Genomic DNA, 18966 nt, shown 5'->3' on the forward strand with positions numbered 1-18966 from the left:
TCAACGTGGATGTAGAGAACGCAGATTACGATTTCTGTTCAGAGATCGATATCGAGTACGCTAGATAACATTGAATTTACGAATAAGTGGAGTTCCATGTAACTATGCTGTAGTACTCCGGTTGACCAAAAACATCAGAAACCTTTATTCACAATACCGTTTCTAGAAGTAAACAAATTTTCTTGAAAATTAAAGTAATTTCATCAGGTGCTCAGAAGAAGGAAGATGTAATTCACGTTGCGATAATAATTGCAAAATAGAGGTTTGTTCAGTGGTCCTTTATTATTGCGTGTCCTATAATTGTATATTGACATTAACTGGATTTCCCGTCGGTGCTGTTATCGGAATATGATGATGATATTAAATAGGAAACATTTCCTAACGTTGTGATAAATTACATTACTTCGTTCACGAACCAGCCTTTGGCTTCTTAGGCTAGCTTCAGATGACAACTGAATGTCGTAAGCACAGGTGAAGCGTGCGACTTATATCGAATAATTTATACAGAAGATACAAAAGTGGCGACATGTAGAGTGTTTGCATAGGAAACTGTTGTATATTTTTCACACAAAAATAGTTACAATAACTAAAATATGGAAATATTTAGTTTTTTATGTAAGATGAAAAATAAAAATTCATGAAAAATGAAGTTGAATCGATGATTTTAATCTAGTGATCAGCTTGCGTCGTCGACATGTATACCTGAACTAGCGTAGTCGTTGCTGGTTCGCTGTCGATTCTGATGAGAACGACCCTATCACTGAACTGTTCACAGTAACACTCCCTCTGCCCTGTCTTCCTATTCATAACCAATCCTACTCCTGTTATACCGTTATCTGCTGCTTTTGATATTATCCTGTACTCGTATGACCAGAAATCCTAGTATTCTTTCCATTTCACATCGCTTACCCGTACTATTTCTAGGTTGAGCCTTTGCATTTCCCTTTTCAGATTTTCTAGCTTCCCTGCCACGTTCAGGCTTCTGGAATTCCACGCCCTGGCTCGTAGAATGTTATCGTTTATTTGGTTATTCAGTATTTTTCTCGTGGTCATCTCCCGTTTGTCAGTCCCCTCTCGGATTCCAGAAGGGGAGCTATTCCGGAATCTATTGCCAATAGAGAGATTATCACGACTCTTTTTCAATTACAGGACACATGTCCTGTTGACACGCATTATATGTTTTTAATGGAGTGGCTTCCGTTGCCTTCTGCATTCTCATGCCGTTGGTCGTTGCTGATACTTCCACCTTTAGGGTCCGTTTCCCACCCCAAGGACAAGAGAGTGCCCTGAACCTCTATCCGCTCCTTCGCGCTCTTTGACAAGGCCATTGGCACAATGCTGATTAATGATAAAAGTTTAAGTGGTGGCGTGTTTAGAATCCGGGACCGAGGACGTTTTCTTTGTAGGAACCTTTCCAGCGCCCAAAGGGTGGGGGTGGGAACAAAGCGGGCAGGAGTCGCCGCAACCCCTGGCCTGGCTACCCCGACTCTTTCCCACTCTCCAGGGACCAAGGAAGCTTAGGGAACGTGGAGCAGCAGTACAGTGAACAGACTTAATATATTTATTTTCCTTTGTATTTTTTAATTTTTTATTGACATTAATACCACCGATAACAGTAGGAAACCAGTGTCGCGAGAAGGAGAGCGCAGGAAGACGTCAGATTCATTGAGACTATCGACGCATAGGTTTCCCAAGTACAACATTCCGATAACGAGAGAATATATCGGTTCTGAGTGTGGAAAAAGCGGTGCTCAAATCTTCGCGACAGGAACACCGCAGCTCTGGGGTGGATTAAGAAAGACACTGCAAAGGAAATTGAAGAAAAATTCTATATTCTACTATTCTATAAGTATATCCACGCTATGATATGAAGAAAAATTGTCTGTATTTTGGTTTCCGAATAACTACCGAATGGCGTTCATTAAGGAACTGCCAAAAATCAAGGATACTTTCCTCGCCATCAGCAAAGAAGTAGTGAGCTGCATGTCCACAAATCGACTTCACTGAGTTCGTCTTCGCTTGCGGGAAGTATCCCGTTTCCGGAAGGAGGAGCGGGTGAGTAGGTACCTAATGAGGAGTCGTACGGGTTATTAGGGACAACATCTGTCGCACCAAGAACGAAACATCTCTTGCACACCAGGCGGTGCTCCTCTGTAACCAAAACATCACAAGTGACACACTACTGGGTGTCTGCGAGGTGTCCTGTAAAGGCTTCTTCTCATTGACAGTTAGGTACCATGCAGACTGGACGTCAGTGTCAAGGTAAGGAGCGCACACGAATCGCCAAACGACACGCCATTCGACCTGGGATGCTTCCCCTCAACCACATTCGGTTACGTGTGCTACTGAAGGAAACCACATATCGCCTTCATGGATGTAAAGTGCGTTGGCAGTATCACACGACGGAGGTAGCTCAGTTCGAGAAAACAGTAGCGGAAGTAAAAGAAGGACGGCGGGGCTTCTGAAAGCTGGATAGGTGCTGAGAGAGAGTGAGGTGCAAGGGCTTCCGGCAATAGGCTAGTAAGGCACGTAGGACTACGGCTCTACAATGCCATGTGAGAGCAGATGAAAGGGACTACTGCTCTGTCAAGCAAATGATTCAGATCTAAACCGCCCCTGCACCGCCGGTGGATGAGGGTCTCGTACTTTATCTTGAACAGCAAGCCGTGGCGAACAAATGAACCCAACGTCGCTAGCATGCAACGGGCCTTGGATGGTGGTATAAGAAGTGCCTGTACTACTTGGGGGTACGTGACGCCAAATATACATTTAAATACTGTATCCGTTGCGGAAGATGGAGTGCTCCTAAAAGGTGATCTAAAAGCTCAGCTCAGTTGGGAAAGTACGCGCGAGCAGTTGAGGGCAATTGTTCGCTACAGATCACTTGCGAAAACGAGCATCGCATCGTATACTATCAGCCACACGCAAAGGAGCAGCGCTACTAGAAGCTCCGCCATATGTGGTAACCCATGCCAGTGAATCCCTGACCTCAGCACCGCTACGAACAACGATAACGAGATCGTCGGCATAAAGGGTGCGGCAGAGAACATAGTCACTGAGAAACATCCCTGAGAGGCGTTGACAGAGGCCGCAGAGCAACAGTTCCATGGCGAAAGCATACAACAGTGCAGAGAGCGGCCAGCCTTGACGCACTGATCAACGGACGGGAGGGCTGAGACGTCCATTGGAGAGTACACGAGACGTAACTCCACGAAGGAGACACATAACCAAGTCGACGGTATTGTGAGGGTAGCCCATATTGCGGATCACCGGTTCCAGGTAGTCGTGATCGACCCGATCGAACGCCTGGTTTAAGTCAAGAGCTGCCAAAAGTCCACGCATCCGGCAAGCATGAGCAAGAGTGATTAGTATCCGATAGCGACACAGGGCAGTGCGGATGTTATTGGCACCTCCCAAAGAAGTGAGAGGAGGAAATCACGTACCGAGCTGTCCGTTTAAGCCGCGTAGCCAATGGCCAGGTAAAGATCTTGTGTCGCTGTTGATTAACGTCAAGGGGCGGTAATCGCATATCCGTGAGGTACACCTTGGCTGCGGAATGGGTGGGGGAGGGGGCATCAGGAAACCATCTGGGAGCAGTTTGGAATCGTCACGGAAGGTGACGTAAGGTCCTTGCTAATATCTGTCCACACTGGCGCTAGAACGGGACTAAATGCCCAATGAAACTGCAGTGGAAGGCAGTCAGGGCCAGGCGACCTGTTGGTAGAACCCTACTGGATAGCATCATGGACTTCCCCCTCTGTGACGTTAGCAAGCAGATCCGTCGTACCGAGCCAAAGGACAGTCTGGTGACCGCCGTAATGTTGGCAGGATGGTAACTTTGTTCTACAGCGTAACGTAATGTTTGGGTGGAGGACCATTCCGATATCCTGCTGGGTATCAAAACGCTAGCCATCATCGGTCTTAAGAACATTAATCAATGTCCTCCGACGGTGGCGTCGTTCCCCTATGAATTGTGTAACGCCGGAAATGCATATCCTCCTATTTCCATCTATTGTACAATAAATTTGTTTTCCTTATTTTTGTTACCTGAATATATGACAATTCTGTGTCTTTAAATATTGTAATTGTTTTACTATTTGTATATATATATTTATGCATTTATGTTTGTTTGTTTTGTGAATATTATTTGTATTTTTACGCTGGGTCTTGCCTAGGGAAAACTGCTATCGAACGATTACATCGATAGGTCGTGTGAAGAATCAAAGTGTGTAGGATCTTTGGTAGTGTTAACTCTGTCGCGTGGAGCGCGGGCAGAGCGGAGAGGGGGTCTGGCTGTTGTAGTGCAGTGGAGGAGGTGTGTTGTGGGACGCTCCCGCGAGTTGCCGCGCTTTCGGGGTTTGGCAGCATGTAATTGCGCTGGACTTGCTATGATAGTTTCTGACACGGTGTCGCGGACGGGAAGCATTAGCTGGCGCACATCAAGAGCCCGTTTCGCCTCGTGACCGTGTCGAGAAGAAGGCGCGCCGACATCCAGCTTCTGCAACAGCGACGGCCGACAATGAGTGACTGTCGCCACCTCCTCGATCGACGGCTTCAAACCTTCAATCAACCAACAAGGAAGACTGGAAGCAAGTAAAGTTTTAAAACTGTATGGCAGACCTCAGCTTTTCAAACTGTTAAATTTTTCTCACTAAATTACAGCAACGTAGCATGAACCTTTGTTGCTCATTGTCCCAATTGCATTACCAAGCAGGGTCCCTTCCTTTTCCGGAGTGAACCCGAGTGTCGTTGAAATTCAAACGCCAGCATTAAAATAATAATATAGCATTTCACTGCTTTAATTTCAAAGTTCAGTTAAAGTATTCATAGCTGGCTACAATATTTAGATTACACAAGCACGAATTAAGAGTGCGAGTTTTGTTACCGTATTTTAGCTTACCTGTGACTGCAGCTCAGCTTGGTACGTACTAAATTTTACTATTGTTAATTGTTCAGAATCATTTAATTCAAGTTCAAAGTTAAATCCCTTATTTATAAATTGCGTAGATTCAAGTAGCTTTTGAAATGATTGTTGAGGTAGCCCAAGACTAACCGTATTTGACTGAATTTCGATGTGCTTCAGAAACAAAGCTCACTATTAAATTCAGTCACTAAATTAACTTTCGATTTTCCTGTTTTATTAATTCTTTTTCTAAATTAAGTCAGAGTGTAGCGAAATTTATTACTTCTGACAAACTTTCAGTTTTCACACTGCACGTGTCAACCTTCAGTTGCCACACTTCTAGTGTTAATTGTATGTGTAATAACCTTTCTTTTTCAGTTACTATAGTAATTGTCCTTAGGACTGGCGACCGTAATTTCCCCAAATCTCAAATATCTAATTACCGATAGTTAATTGTTGACGTAACGGCCGCACATTTATTTTCTTTATTAACTTTACCCCTTTTCAAAATTAATTTCCACCAGTTTCATTAGCATTTTTCCTTTCATTTAGATGTAACCCTTTCCTCCCTCTTTACCGACAAATTAACTTCGGTGACGATAGCTTTTCCCAAATTTCCATTAGGTACACGCGGTTTAATTTTTCACTGTCATTAAGGACGATAAGTGAGGGGGAGGTTACAAGTAATACGTAGATGGACATTCTTGCACCAACAAATCGTTGTGCGCTCCCTGACATAGCTTCTTCAAGGTGGCGGCGGTGTAGGGATGTGAGCTGTGCTTTGGAACCTGAAGCACTGGCGACTACAGCATTATGGTATGCTCCCGGAGAATGGTGGGATAGAATTCCTGAGTCCGTCGCCGCCACGCTTCAACCTCACTTCCATATCCAATCGAGGCCTTGCAGAGGGCAGGATTTGCATAGAGCACCCACCGAGAAAGGACTGGTAGGCATCACGGCATCGATGACAAGTTGCCCACGTGGTCTTGATGAGCCGCCGGCAGTCGTTTTCAGTTTCCATGGTGCACAGCCGCGCCATACCAATTGGAGGCAGAGACTGATGGTGCAGATATATGCGTCATGGTCAAAAAACGCAACGGCCAGACTTCAGCAGCCTGCACTGACAGTGTCGCTGGAGATGTAGACACGACGGAGTCGGCTGGAAGAATGGCTAGTAAAATGCCTAAGTCCCAGGCGATCGCTACGAACATGTTCCCAATAATCCAATAGGCTGAGGTGCTGGAGAATTGTCACTAGCGCCGCGTACGCAGGTGACGTGATAGTTGGTCTTTGGATGCCTGGATGCAGTTCAAATCGCCTCCGATGATCAATGCATCCTGCTGACCCAGGAAGAGAGATGTTACTGTCTCTGAGAATAAGGTATAACGTTCATGGCGGCGACTCGAATCAGATCGCCCACAGACATTGACGATCCTGACGCTATTAAACATTAGGACATCAGAGAGATAGGCAACTGCATCAGCGAGGATACCCTTACATAAGACGATCACCACCCCACTACCAGTAAGGGAAGCATGAGGAACATGTGCAGTAAAACCATAGGGAGCACAGAAAGTTACAACATGCACCTCCTGAACGAGAGCAATGTCAACGTCCGCGGCATACAGCATGTCTTGAAGTAAAGCCAGTTTGTGGATAACGCGAATGGTGTTGACATTGACCGTGGCTATGCATTTAGTCTAGAAAGCTGCCATCACTTGGATGACGGGCGATTCAAACACGCGGGAAGCATAGGGAACTCCCTGTTGGTCCACTGTGAAAAGGCACATCACTGTGATTGGGAAAGAGCCGACCCCACCAAGGGGGTCCACCGCTCTGTACCGCTCCGGAATGTCCGTCCTCAGCATTGACGTCGGCCGCTACGTAGACAGACGTCTCACCGGGCCGGTTCAGTGGAACATTATCAGAGCCGGCCGGAGTGGCCGTGCGGTTCTAGGCGCTAAAGTCCGGAACCGCGAGACCGCTACGGTCGCAGGTTCGAATCCTGCCTCGGGCATGGATGTGTGTGATGTCCTTAGGTTAGTTAGGTTTAAGTAGTTCTAAGTTCTAGGGGACTGATGACCTCAGAAGTTGAGTCCCATAGTGCTCAGAGCCATTTGAACCAGTTTTTGAACCACTATCAGAGATGCGCCCACAGGTAGCGTCAGGCACAGGAAGGGAGGCAACTGCATCAGACACAGGCGGGGGAAGGTCGGCGTCCGGAGGTAGACGCTGACTGGAGATGGAGGCAGGGGAGGGCGTCGCATCGTCAGGTGTCAGGGCGCCAGAGAACAGCGCACCATCAGGAGCAGGGTCGTCATCTTGTGCAGACATGCTATGTACGGAGTCATCAGAAGAGGTACGGTGTCGTCTCTTCCGTTTCCTCGGCGACCGTTGCTTCGTAACATACTGTCCCGTGTCGGATGGCGGGTGGCCATCATTCGACATTTGGCCAGATGGCAGAAAAGCGGAGGTAGGTACAGCTCCAATATCAACAACCGTGGGGTTGGGACAGACAGCTTGTGAATGAAGACAGTCATCGTTCATTATAATTGGCTCCGGCTGGAGTGTAGGAGGGGCAGGCGAAACGTCAATCGCGCTGTCGAGTGGAATCGACGCCGGTACCGACTGATTCAGGGGTAGGACAGCAGGCATCATTGCCGCAGACGCGTAAGATAGAAGTACGACGGTGGGCACTGCAGGAAGAGCGAAGTCTCCAATAAGCGTCTGAGCCAGTCTACGTCGGTGAGATTCAGAACGGACGTGGCGTTCCCGGCCACAACCTGATCACAGTCATCGTACACTACGACAGCCCTCCAGGCGCCAATAATAGGAAGGCACGTGTTTCCGTAGCTCGATTTTCATCTGACGGTCCACTGAGGATGGAGTATCTTTCGAACGTATTCCAAGTTTCAGCCACGTGACTGACGACGTTGCCGAAAGGTTTAAAAGCGACCACCACAACGTCCGACGGTACATCAAACGAGAGATCGAAACGCGCAATGTTCTGAGGGCAAAATCAGCGTGATCAACCACGACAGCCCCTATATGGCCGTCAGAGTACCGGAACTTGAAAGCGTTTGCGTGCCGCAGCACAGCGTCGGCGCGCAACTCGTCATTCGTCAGGTTCATATACACAGTAGTACTGAGGATCGAAAAATTAATTCTCTGAACATCTTGTGGCGGAGACGCATTTCATCCCGTATAAAATGATCTACCTCATACACCTTCGGACGTTCGTGATCAAAAGGAAAATTTAATTTAATTGTGGCTTGGCGGTAAGAAAACTCCACGATGGTCGATGAAGTCGGAGTCTGAGACTACAGCACAATACGCGATTCGCAAACAAGGTGTGCGCGTCTCACCACAGCCAAATCCCGACTGGATCTAGACCACGGCTGCGCTATAAATATTAGGATACTGAAACAGTAATACAACACATAAAGGGGATGAATATCTAATATACACGGGGGACTGGAACGCAGTTGCAGGGGAACGAGTAGAAGAAATGATTCCAGGAGAATATGGGCTTGGGACAAGGAATGAGAGAGAGGAGAGAGGCTAACGGAACTCTGTTATAAATTTCACCTGTAATAGCGACTACCTTGTTCAAGAATCACAAGAGGTAGATGTATGCTTGGAAAAGGCCGGGTGATGCGGAAAGAATTTAGTGACATTGCGTCATGGCCAGACAGAGATTCCGAAATCAGCTACTGGATTGTAGGGCGTACGCAGGAGCAGATATAGACCTAGATCACAATTTGGTAGTGATGAAGACTAAGCTGACGTTCAAGAGTTTACTCAGGGAGAATCAATATGCAAAGAAGTGGGATATGGAATTACTAAGTAATGTCGATTTACGCTTGAAGATCTCTAAGGCTATAGGTAAAGCAGCAAGATATAGCTCAGTAAGCGGTACCGTTGAAGAGGAATTGAAATCTCTAAAAAGGGCAATCACAGAAGTTGAGAAGAAAAACATAGGTAGGGAGAAGGTAAATACGAAGAATTCGTGGATAACAGAAGATAAACCTAAGTTGATCGATGAAAGAAGGAAGTATAAAAATGTTCAGGGAACTTCAGGAATACAGAAATACAAGTCGCTGAGGAACGAAATAAATAAAAAGTTCAGGGAAGCTGAGACGAAATGGCTGCAGGAAAAATGTGGAGAAATCGAAAAAAAATTGTTGTCGGAAGAACTGGCCAGCATATAGGAAAGTGAAAACAACATTCGCGGAAATTAAAAACAAGGGGTGGGAACTTTAAAATTGCATTGGGAGTTCCACTGTTAAATGCAGAGGAGGTGGAAAAAAGTACACATCTCTATGAGGGGCAAGACTTGTGATAGAAGAAGAAACAGGAGCCGAATTAGAGACGATAGGGGATCCAGTATTAGAATCAAAATTTAAGAGAGCTTTGGAGGAGTTACGATCATATAAGGCAGAAGGGATGCACAACATTCCATCAGAATTTCTAAAATCATTGGGGAAAGTGGCACCAAAACGACTATTGAAGTTGGTGTGTAGAAAGTATGTGTTAGATGAAGATCAGTTTGGCTTTAGGAAAGGTAAAGGCACGATTTCGCTGTTGCTAATGGCGGCAAGACTAAGGAAAAATCAAGAAACGTTCATAGGATTAGTCGACCTTGGAAAAGCGTTCGACAGTGTGAAATGGTGCAAAATGTTCAAAATTCTGAGTAACATATGAGGAAGCTACAGGGAAGATAGGTCATATACAATACGTACAAGAACGGAAGAGGGAGGTATAAGAGTGGACGACCAAGAACTAAGTGCTCGGATTAATAAGGATGTAAGACGGAGATGTAGTTTTTCGCCCCTATTATTCAATCTGAACATCGAAGAAGCAATGATGGAAGTAAAAGATAGGGTCACGAGTTGGAATAAAATTGAAGGTGAAAGGATATCAACGATACGATTCGCTGATGACATTGCTAATCTGAGTGACAGTAAAGCACAATTACATGATCTGCTCAATGGAATGGACAGTCTAATGAGTACAAAATATGGATTGACATCAAATCGAAGAAATACGAAAGTAATCAGAAGTAGCAGAAATGAGAACAGCGCTAAACTTAACGTCAGGATTGATGGTAACGAAGCAGGTGAAGTTAAGGAATCCTGCTGCCTAGGCAGGAAAATAACCAGTAACGGACGGAGCAGGCACGACATCAAAAGCAGACTAGCGCTGGCAGAAAGGGCATTCCTAGGCAAGAGAAGTCTACTAGTTCGAAACATTATCCTTAATTTGAGGAAGAAATTTCTCGGAATGTACGTTTGGAGCACAACATTGTATGGTGGTGAAACGTGGACTGTGGGAAAAGCAGAGAATCGAAGCATTTGAGATGTGGTTCTACAGACGAATGTAAAAAATTAGGTGGACTGATAAGGTAATGAATGAGGAGGTTCTGCATTGAACCGGAGAGGAAAGGAATATGTGGAAAACATTGCTGAGAAGGGACAGGATGACAGGATGACTAGACATCTGTAAAGATACCAGGGAAGGACATCCATGATACCAGAGGTAACTGTAGAGGGCAAAAACTGTTGAGTAAGACAAAGATTGCAATACATCCAGCAAATAACAAAGGACATAGGTTGCAAGTGCTACTCTGAGATGAATAGGTTGACACAGGAGAGGAAATCGTGACGGGCCACATTGAACCAGTCAAAAGACTGATGACTCAACTAAACTAAATTGCAACTAAACCTTAATTTGACAGAGGGGGAAAAAGGATACTGAATCTGGTCAGTCGGTACTAATTTTTCACTCTACTGCACTTCAAGACAATTATCAGTATTTCCATAGGGCCACCTTTCTGCTTTTCTTAACAGAGTGTGAAACCTTACATTCTAGATCATATGAGTGATTTTCTGTTAAAAGATGACTGATGACCGGTAAATGTTGCCAGTAAAAATCGTGCCATGTAAGTTCACTTACGTTCGGGCATTCGACGAAACGATGGAATGAATACGCTCACTATAATTTTTCTGTAGCTTTTGTGTTTCACGTAATTTGGCTTTCTATAGTATCTGGTTTGGAGGCTATTAGACAATCTACTTTTAGAATAATGCCATTTTGGCTCTCCGTAGTACGTTGTGTACAGACTGTTAGACCATGTAGATTCAGAATAATGCCACATGTTAATGTACAGGCAAATACTGTGCCTCTGTGAAAACTAAGCTTTAGAAAGGAAGGTATCGGTTTCCTCAATTGACTTGCGTTTCTGCAGAAAAGGAGTTAAGTAAATTTCGTAGGAAATATTCTCGCGGCACTTAACAACTAAAAATTCACTAACGTCAGCTGAGCCAGAGTCATCAAGGGCTATAAAACACAATGAAACACGAAACTTGGGGCGCATTTGAACGCATACGTCTCACTTTCCAGCTCGCTAACTCGCTCGTTCACACTTCATTCAGATTTTTTCTTCATTTCTCGGAGGAGGTGTGTCCCCGGCATTTTGTCCAAAGTACGAGAGCGGACATTTCCGTTCTCCAGACGTTCCTCCCGCACGCGCTCTTCCGCACCATCTGAGGCCGCGCAGCCCTGAAATAATGACCAACTTCGTCAGTCGCATTCACGTAAAAACCAGAAATGGCCCGAACCACCGTCGCGGAAACTTAAGACGAAATCCGAGAGGTACATTTATGAAAGTCGTTTTAGGGGGACATTTAGAAATAATTACAGGCATCAGGAGGAAGCGTGCTGGCAGCTGCGAAGGAGGAGGTGCGCGCAGACTCGTCCCGCGCCGCCTCCCAGAATAACCTTCGCCCTCCGTAGGGCGGCTCCACGTCGCTGCAGGCTGCTAGCGAGGGCGGACTAATTAGCAGGGGCGAGGAGAGAGCATCATGGAGGGGTGGGGTGGGGGGAGGGCGCGCGGAAGGGAAGGGAGGAGAAGGGAAGGGAAGGGAAGGGCTCACGCACACACAGGGTCAAGCAGGTTACGCCTATCGGACGGGGGCAGTCAGTGCCCTGGGCGGAGCCGTATACTTGCAGGCCGTCTATGTTCGCACTGCTCCCTAGATGCTGTGGCGTACCCGAACACAGAGTACCTCCATACATCTTTCTCAGAATAGCCACGAGTCCACAGAAAATGTGTATTACGCCTTTCTATAAGAACTTCACTTTGTGTCAAAATTGCGTAAACATTTGCGATTAGAGTCGATTGTTACATTTCTGTTATTTGAGTAATAATTTCTTTTTCCGGGGTAGCTAGAAGCCTGGCTCTTCGCACTTGTCAATCTCCATCACGTAAACATCGTGAGCTGTAATTGCAGTGATTTCAAAAAAATGGTTCAAATGGCTCTGAGCACTATGGGACTTAACTTCTGAGGTCAACAGTCCCCTAGAACTTAGAACTACTTAAACCTAACTAACCTAAGGAACATCACACACATCCATGCCCGAGGCAGGATTCCAACCTGCGACCGTAGCAGTCGCGCGGTTCCGGACTGAAGCACCTAGAACCGCTCGGCCACTACGGACGGCGTAGTGATTTCACATTATGCTGACTTATTTTAAATTTCTTAAGTGGTGTTTTATCATTACCCGAGGGGGAAACACGTGTAACTTCATTAGTCGTTGTATTATGAGTCTTATTTTTCAGAATTTCTAACAGTGAAGACGCAACACTTCGATACGGCACCGATTCGTCATTTGTGTGATTCCATTTCTAATTTGCAATGTCCATTCTTATCTATTTCATGTGCAGAATCCGCAACCGTTCAGAAAAAGAAGTCAGAGTTTTCTTGAAATCAGTCATACAGCATAGACCGACTAACAAATCGTGATATGCAAATTACATCTACTAAAATTCAGTCGGTCCAAATCCTCTGTTGCACCGTTGCCAACACCAGCCTGGAGTCACAATCTCCATTTTGGTAACCAAATACTAAAATACATGAGTGTGTTGGTGGTAGAGGCCATCTAACGCTGGCAACCTTGATAAGACAACGGAAACGGCAGTTACGGTAACCGCCGTAATAACCGCAATAATAATAATAATAATTACGGAAATGTACAATGCCAGACAACAGCAGTAACTATTCTTGGAACTCCCCTGCCTTTCATGATAATAACAGTAGCCACCAAAGATATTTGCGAAACAACACGCAAAGTCATGTGGTTCAGGGTCATTGGAGGGCACAGCAGCTTCATGCGCATAGAACTGAAGTGGCGGATGAACCTAAATCGTCAAATAATGGCCTGTCAAACTATATTCGGTCTCGTCTTACACCCAGGCGATGAACGGGAGTCATAATGGGGGAACGCCTTGTCACAAGCTAGTAACAGGGAACATAATGAACCAGGTAGTAATCAGAGAGGCCCCAAAGGAGATGTACAGTAAAACTGACCTTCCCTTTTAACGATATTGTTCCACATTTTATGAATGTGGATTAGTGTCAGCTGTTTGTGGCAAAAAAAATCTGTGGCGGAGCATGCCTCGAACCCGGGTCTCCTGATTTTCGCGAGCGGTTGCTTTAACGATTTTTTTTTTTTTTTTTTTTTTTGGTTGTAAGTAGTAGGTAACTGAAACTAGTAAGTGCATTCGTTGCCTCGAATTGGGGATGCACATAACTGAAAACATTACTGAGCTGCAGCAAAGGGCAAAAAGAAAGAGAGTAAAGTGTGAGGCTAAGGAAGCCATTAAATAAAACCTAAGGATAGAATCCGCACCACCATTAACCGGTACTACATCTTGCGGTTCATCTTGTCTCCAGATGTTGTGGCGAACTCGATGTTCTCTAGGGTTTTATAAACTGTCTGTTTTGAACGGCGACGTATTCTCCTGTAAGGCATCGTGGCAGCGTTCAGTGCAGTTGATCGTGTAGCAGCAGCAGCGCGAATGAGCCTCGCGCGGCTCTCGCTCGCTCATATGGTATATGCAGTAGCTTGGACTTAGAATATTTTCACAGTGTAGCGGAACGTTATCCCGGATGCGCACGCTGGGTATTCTAGATGTGCGCGTCCGCTGGCGCGCCGCCACGATTGCGTAAGCCAAACGCAGCTGCGGGAGGTCAGGTAGGTCAAGCGATAAGTGTATTAATAGAACAAATCTGTTGGGAACAAAAAACTGAGAAGAACCTTTCGCTCTGGGGACAAAAAAAGGAAAGGGTGACGATGAAACTCTCTATCTGCTTTATCATCCAGGTACACGTTCTCGAAATGACCAAGGTAGATCCGACGTTGGACTGTATAGTGTTCTATCATCGTCTTGTAATTCTAGCTTCTCTTACCAGTGATGATCCAGCTGCGTGAAGGGTCATGGACCGCACTCCACAAGTATTTGGAAAAATATTGTCGGTACTTTGGCTTATGGAGGACCTTGCAAATAGTTCCTGCAAATAGTTCCAAAAGTCTAAAGTTTCCTTAGTGTCGTCTTGAAACAAATAATGCACTGCATTTCCACATTTGGACTTGAACATTGTTGTGGCGCAGAGGACGTTTCTCAAAATCCCTCCCTCCACTCCACCCTTTCATATTGTGATTAGTAGCCTCTGGACTTTGAAACAGAGTGTAACGTAGTTTTTTTTTATACGCTACGTAAGACATATTTGATGCAGTAAATCTTCTTTATGTGTGCTGCTTCTATTCGGGACCTGTGCCTTCTAAAGCAGTGAACATAACGAATGTAGCTATAAAGTTTATTTCAGTCAACGCTGACATAAATTGTTTAATGACTAAATGGATTTCAACCAATCAGTTATCATCAATAGTCCATAAACACTTCTTAGCCGATGACTCTGTCAAAGCTCCTACTGACGCACTTTAAGGGAAGCCATATGGAAATGTTGACTCTTGACATGCTTTGATGTACTCATCAGCATAGAAGCGTTTATGGAACGTTACTATTGACTAGTCAATTGAATCAATGTACTTGAGCATTGCTGGAATCAACTTCATAGTAGAAAATAACCTGCTACTGGTACTCTTCGGCATTAAGTGACAGATACGGTAATATTAGTGTAATGTCGTGCAGTCAAACCGACGACGAATCAAAAATATTATTGATGAATGGACACATCAATAGATGACTTTCATTGTGACGCAACCTGCTAGAGGGATGTATTTATAGATTGAAACTTTCTGGCAGATAAAAACTGTGTGCCCGACCGAGACTCGAACTCGGGACCTTTGCCTTTCGCGGGCAAGTGCTCTACCATCTGAGCTACCGAAGCACGACTCACGCCCGGTACTCACAGCTTTACTTCTGCCAGTATTGCTCATGTTACCAGACAGTTTGTAAGAATGATCAATACGCAAGATTTCTCTTACAGAGAGGACGGGAAAGTAGCTGGTTATCGCAGTATTTAGATGTTCATATTTCCACAGTGTTTTCTTAAGCTAATTCTTAAGCGTAATACAATAGAAGGGTCCGTCAATGACTACCTTAACATGTTTATCACGACGAAGTTCTTTCGTAGAGGTCACATTCATCCGACGTTCGCTCGAGTCAATCGTTAATTATTAGTCAGTTAACATGAAAGTTTCCTACGTCTGGTGAAGTGTCGTATTGTAAATAACTACCCCTGATGAAACCAACGTTTCAGCTGTGATTACAATATCCAGAAAACTTTCATGTTAACTGATTCTGGACGCAAAAGCCTACGCAATTATAATTATTAATCTTTCCCTCTTCGTATTCACCCTGCACATTCTCCTACCTGGAATTGCGGATCACACGACACTAGATACAAGTGGAAACTGATATTATCCATCCACAACGTGTTCCACAAAATACAGATGCTTCCTGTACCTTCATGTGATGATATTAATGTTAGCTGAATTTCTTTTTCTAGGAGTCGTGTCAGTTTGGAAATACGTAGCATTTCGTCCGGCAACATTCATGCCTATATGTTATTAAATATTATTGCTAATGAATTTCCTAAGATATATCGTTTGAAATTTGGGAAACTGGACGTTTATTAAAATGCAGATAATTTAAACTGATGTTTTTCTCACGTTCTTTTTCAGCCTGTTCAAATATCGACCAATATCTGGGACCCAATACACATTTTAAAAAAGGCTTGCCTTACGTCTTTACCCGTTTCTGCATGCTCGTTGCCCTTAATTGGCAGTTGATATCAGCTTTCATACCTTGACGAGCATAAAGTGCCTCTACGTAAAGTTTAGTTTTGAACTCCATCGCCAGAGCGCAGCGCATTCTTCATAAATACTCCGCGTGTGCGAACTGCTGCAATAAAGGGGGACCGTTAAGGAAAATTCCCTCTTTTTCTTGAGAATGAGACGTTACTGAAACAGTGGTAGCTTTCATGCGTTTTGGTGCCGGGTAACTGCAGTTGCTCGACATAAATGAAGCTAGGTGCGCCAGTAACAGAGATTTCTGGAAATAACAGGGTTAGCGGATAAATTATATTTGCAGTAGTTTACAAGAAAAACGCATTTTGCATGCTGCACATTAAATTTTATTTTACTTCGAACTACACTTCACAGGAACTATTTAGTGAACAAATGAATAGAGTTTATATTACAGGTATTTCGCGCCGATGTCTACGCACTTTTACCATCGTTCTGGCAGCTTCCATATTTGCGTAGGAAAGCGTTGTTTGGGGGTATCCCGCCACCAATGGTGGATAACTAAATGAGTTAGTCATTGGTAAACTTCTTACCCCGCATGACCTCCTGCTTTGCTTCAAGTAGGGCTTCTTCTCTAGGAGCCACGTCCGACGAATATGGAGGATGTGGCAGCACAGTAAACCCTAAATAATACACAATGACAATGGTCTGGCGAGTAGCATGTGCCCACGGTTATTCGTGTTCGAGCTGAAGGCTGTGGCCCCATTTTCCATGGTGGCGTCGTTTAATGTGTTGGCGGAGTTCGTGCACTGAATGGCATTGCAGACCACTGTCGAAGGTCGTATTGGGAGGGAGCCAGTCCACCAGCAGGATTCCTTCCTGGTCCCAGAACACAGTCGCCATTTGTTTCTGCACGAAGAGTTCCGACCGTGACTTCTTGGAACGAGGGCTCCCAGTATGCTTCCATTCCAAAGACTGGCGTTCATTTTTTGGAGCCTCGTGAGTGAAAAATGACTCATCGACGCTCAAAGACCTCCGCTGGATGTGCACAGTAGTGTTGCATCAAATGTTGGTATATCTCCACATGCTACTGTTCCTGAACAATGGTAAGGGGATGGAACAATATTAATGGAATGGACACACATCGCACACACAGCTTTTCTAATTTTCGGATGCTCTTGGATAATGGTGTGAAGGGTTCCCTTTGGTAGACTTGTTCCGTTCTCTATTTCATTAAACACGAAGCGCCTGTTCCCCATTAGCAAGTCATTAACACGCTGTTTTGCGTGCAGTTTCTGAACGCCCAGAGCTTTTGCATTTTTCAGCACAGTCGTTGCCGTCTCTAAGTTCTGATACCCAACGAAACACGTATTTGCGACTTGTTGCTGTTTCCCCACATGGTTATTAACCACTTGTTGGTGTCTGAACCAGTCACTCCGTCTCTCCAGGTAAACCACTTTGTCCACAGTTGCCCATGCTTCTCTGGTTCAATTTTGTCTCATAGATACCCACTAGAGTAGTCGAAAGTCGGAATAAGTGCTGCTGCAATGCTCCAGCTATGGGAAGCAGCCTCGTCAAAGAGGGGAAATGTGTCGGAGTCCTTAAATAGAATAAAAGGTAATGTGCAGTATACAAACGGCGTTTTTCTTGTAAACTGCGGCTATTTACACACAGCTGCTGCGAAAATGGCCTCCACAAGGAACTTCATAAACTAGTTTTGTAGTTAAGGTGGAAGTAAGTCTTAGTATAATAGAATTCACAGTGAACAATGGAAGTATTGTAATGTAGTAAATGTACGGGATTTATTAATGTCCGTTTTTATTAGCCGGCCGGAGTGTCCGTGCGGTTCTAGGCGCTACAGTCTGGAGCCGAGCGACCGCTCCGGTCGCAGGTTCGAATCCTGCCTCGGGCATGGATGTGTGTGATGTACTTAGGTTAGTTAAGTTGAATTAGTTCTAAGCTCTAGGCGACTGATGACCTCAGAAGTGAAGTCGCATAGTGCTCAGAGCCAGTTGAACCATTTTTCGTTTTTATTAATTTTCCGTTTATGATAAGGTATTGTTGAAGAACTGTGCGCAGTCATCGAAAAAGTTGTAAACAAGGTTGAGCGCGGTGGTACAGATATAACTTTGCACTTTGCTATGGGATTACTACGTGACGGTCGGAGGAGGCTATGGAAAATCTGAACTGTTGGTGAGGTTTGATGAAAGAATATGGATATAAACACATAGCACTCCGTAGAAGGAGGAGGTGCCGCTTACTTCAGCCTTGCTGTACGAGCCAGACACTGCAAACCACTTACAAAAATAAGATACAGAGAAGAGCCATACTGAATCATATTTAGATGCGCTCAACAGCCTCCAAGGAGAGCTGAAAATTCTCAGCACTTCATACAATAAGAGAACGTGGAGTATGATGTATACCAAGAACTACGATGAGGCCTTAAGTTCTTCAGAAGCTTAATTTATGGGTTAATATTACATAAATTTCCATAAACGTATTTGTCTGTGCTTTCTACCTTAGCATGGGTTAGAAAATAATGAAAAACCTACTGGACAACGGATTAGGATTTCGAAGAAATCTTGGAACGTTAGAAGCCATTCAGATATCGAAAAAACCTGCACAACGACTCTGAAAAGACGACTGTCATCATCCACATCAACAAGATCATCGGGATTTTAAATGATACATATCATCCAAGGTACTCATATGTTATTACTGACTTAAGATACAGCACCATTTGCTGTATCCATAGCCGGTTCGTGGGGTGGGGAGGGTAGGGGGGAGTTAGCGCAGTGGTTAGCACACCGGATTCGCATTCGGGAGTACGACGGTCCAAACCCGCGTCCGGCCATCCGGATTTATGTTTTCCGTGATTTCCCTAAATCACTTAAGGAAAATGACGAAAGGGCACTGCCGCTTTCCTTATCCACCCTTCCTTTCCCGAGCTCGTGCTGCATCTCTAATTACCTCCATGTCGACAAGGCGTTGAATACTTATCTCCTCCTCCT

Source organism: Schistocerca cancellata, chromosome 3 (assembly GCF_023864275.1).
Source record: "Schistocerca cancellata isolate TAMUIC-IGC-003103 chromosome 3, iqSchCanc2.1, whole genome shotgun sequence".
NCBI classification, from domain to species: domain Eukaryota; kingdom Metazoa; phylum Arthropoda; class Insecta; order Orthoptera; family Acrididae; genus Schistocerca; species Schistocerca cancellata.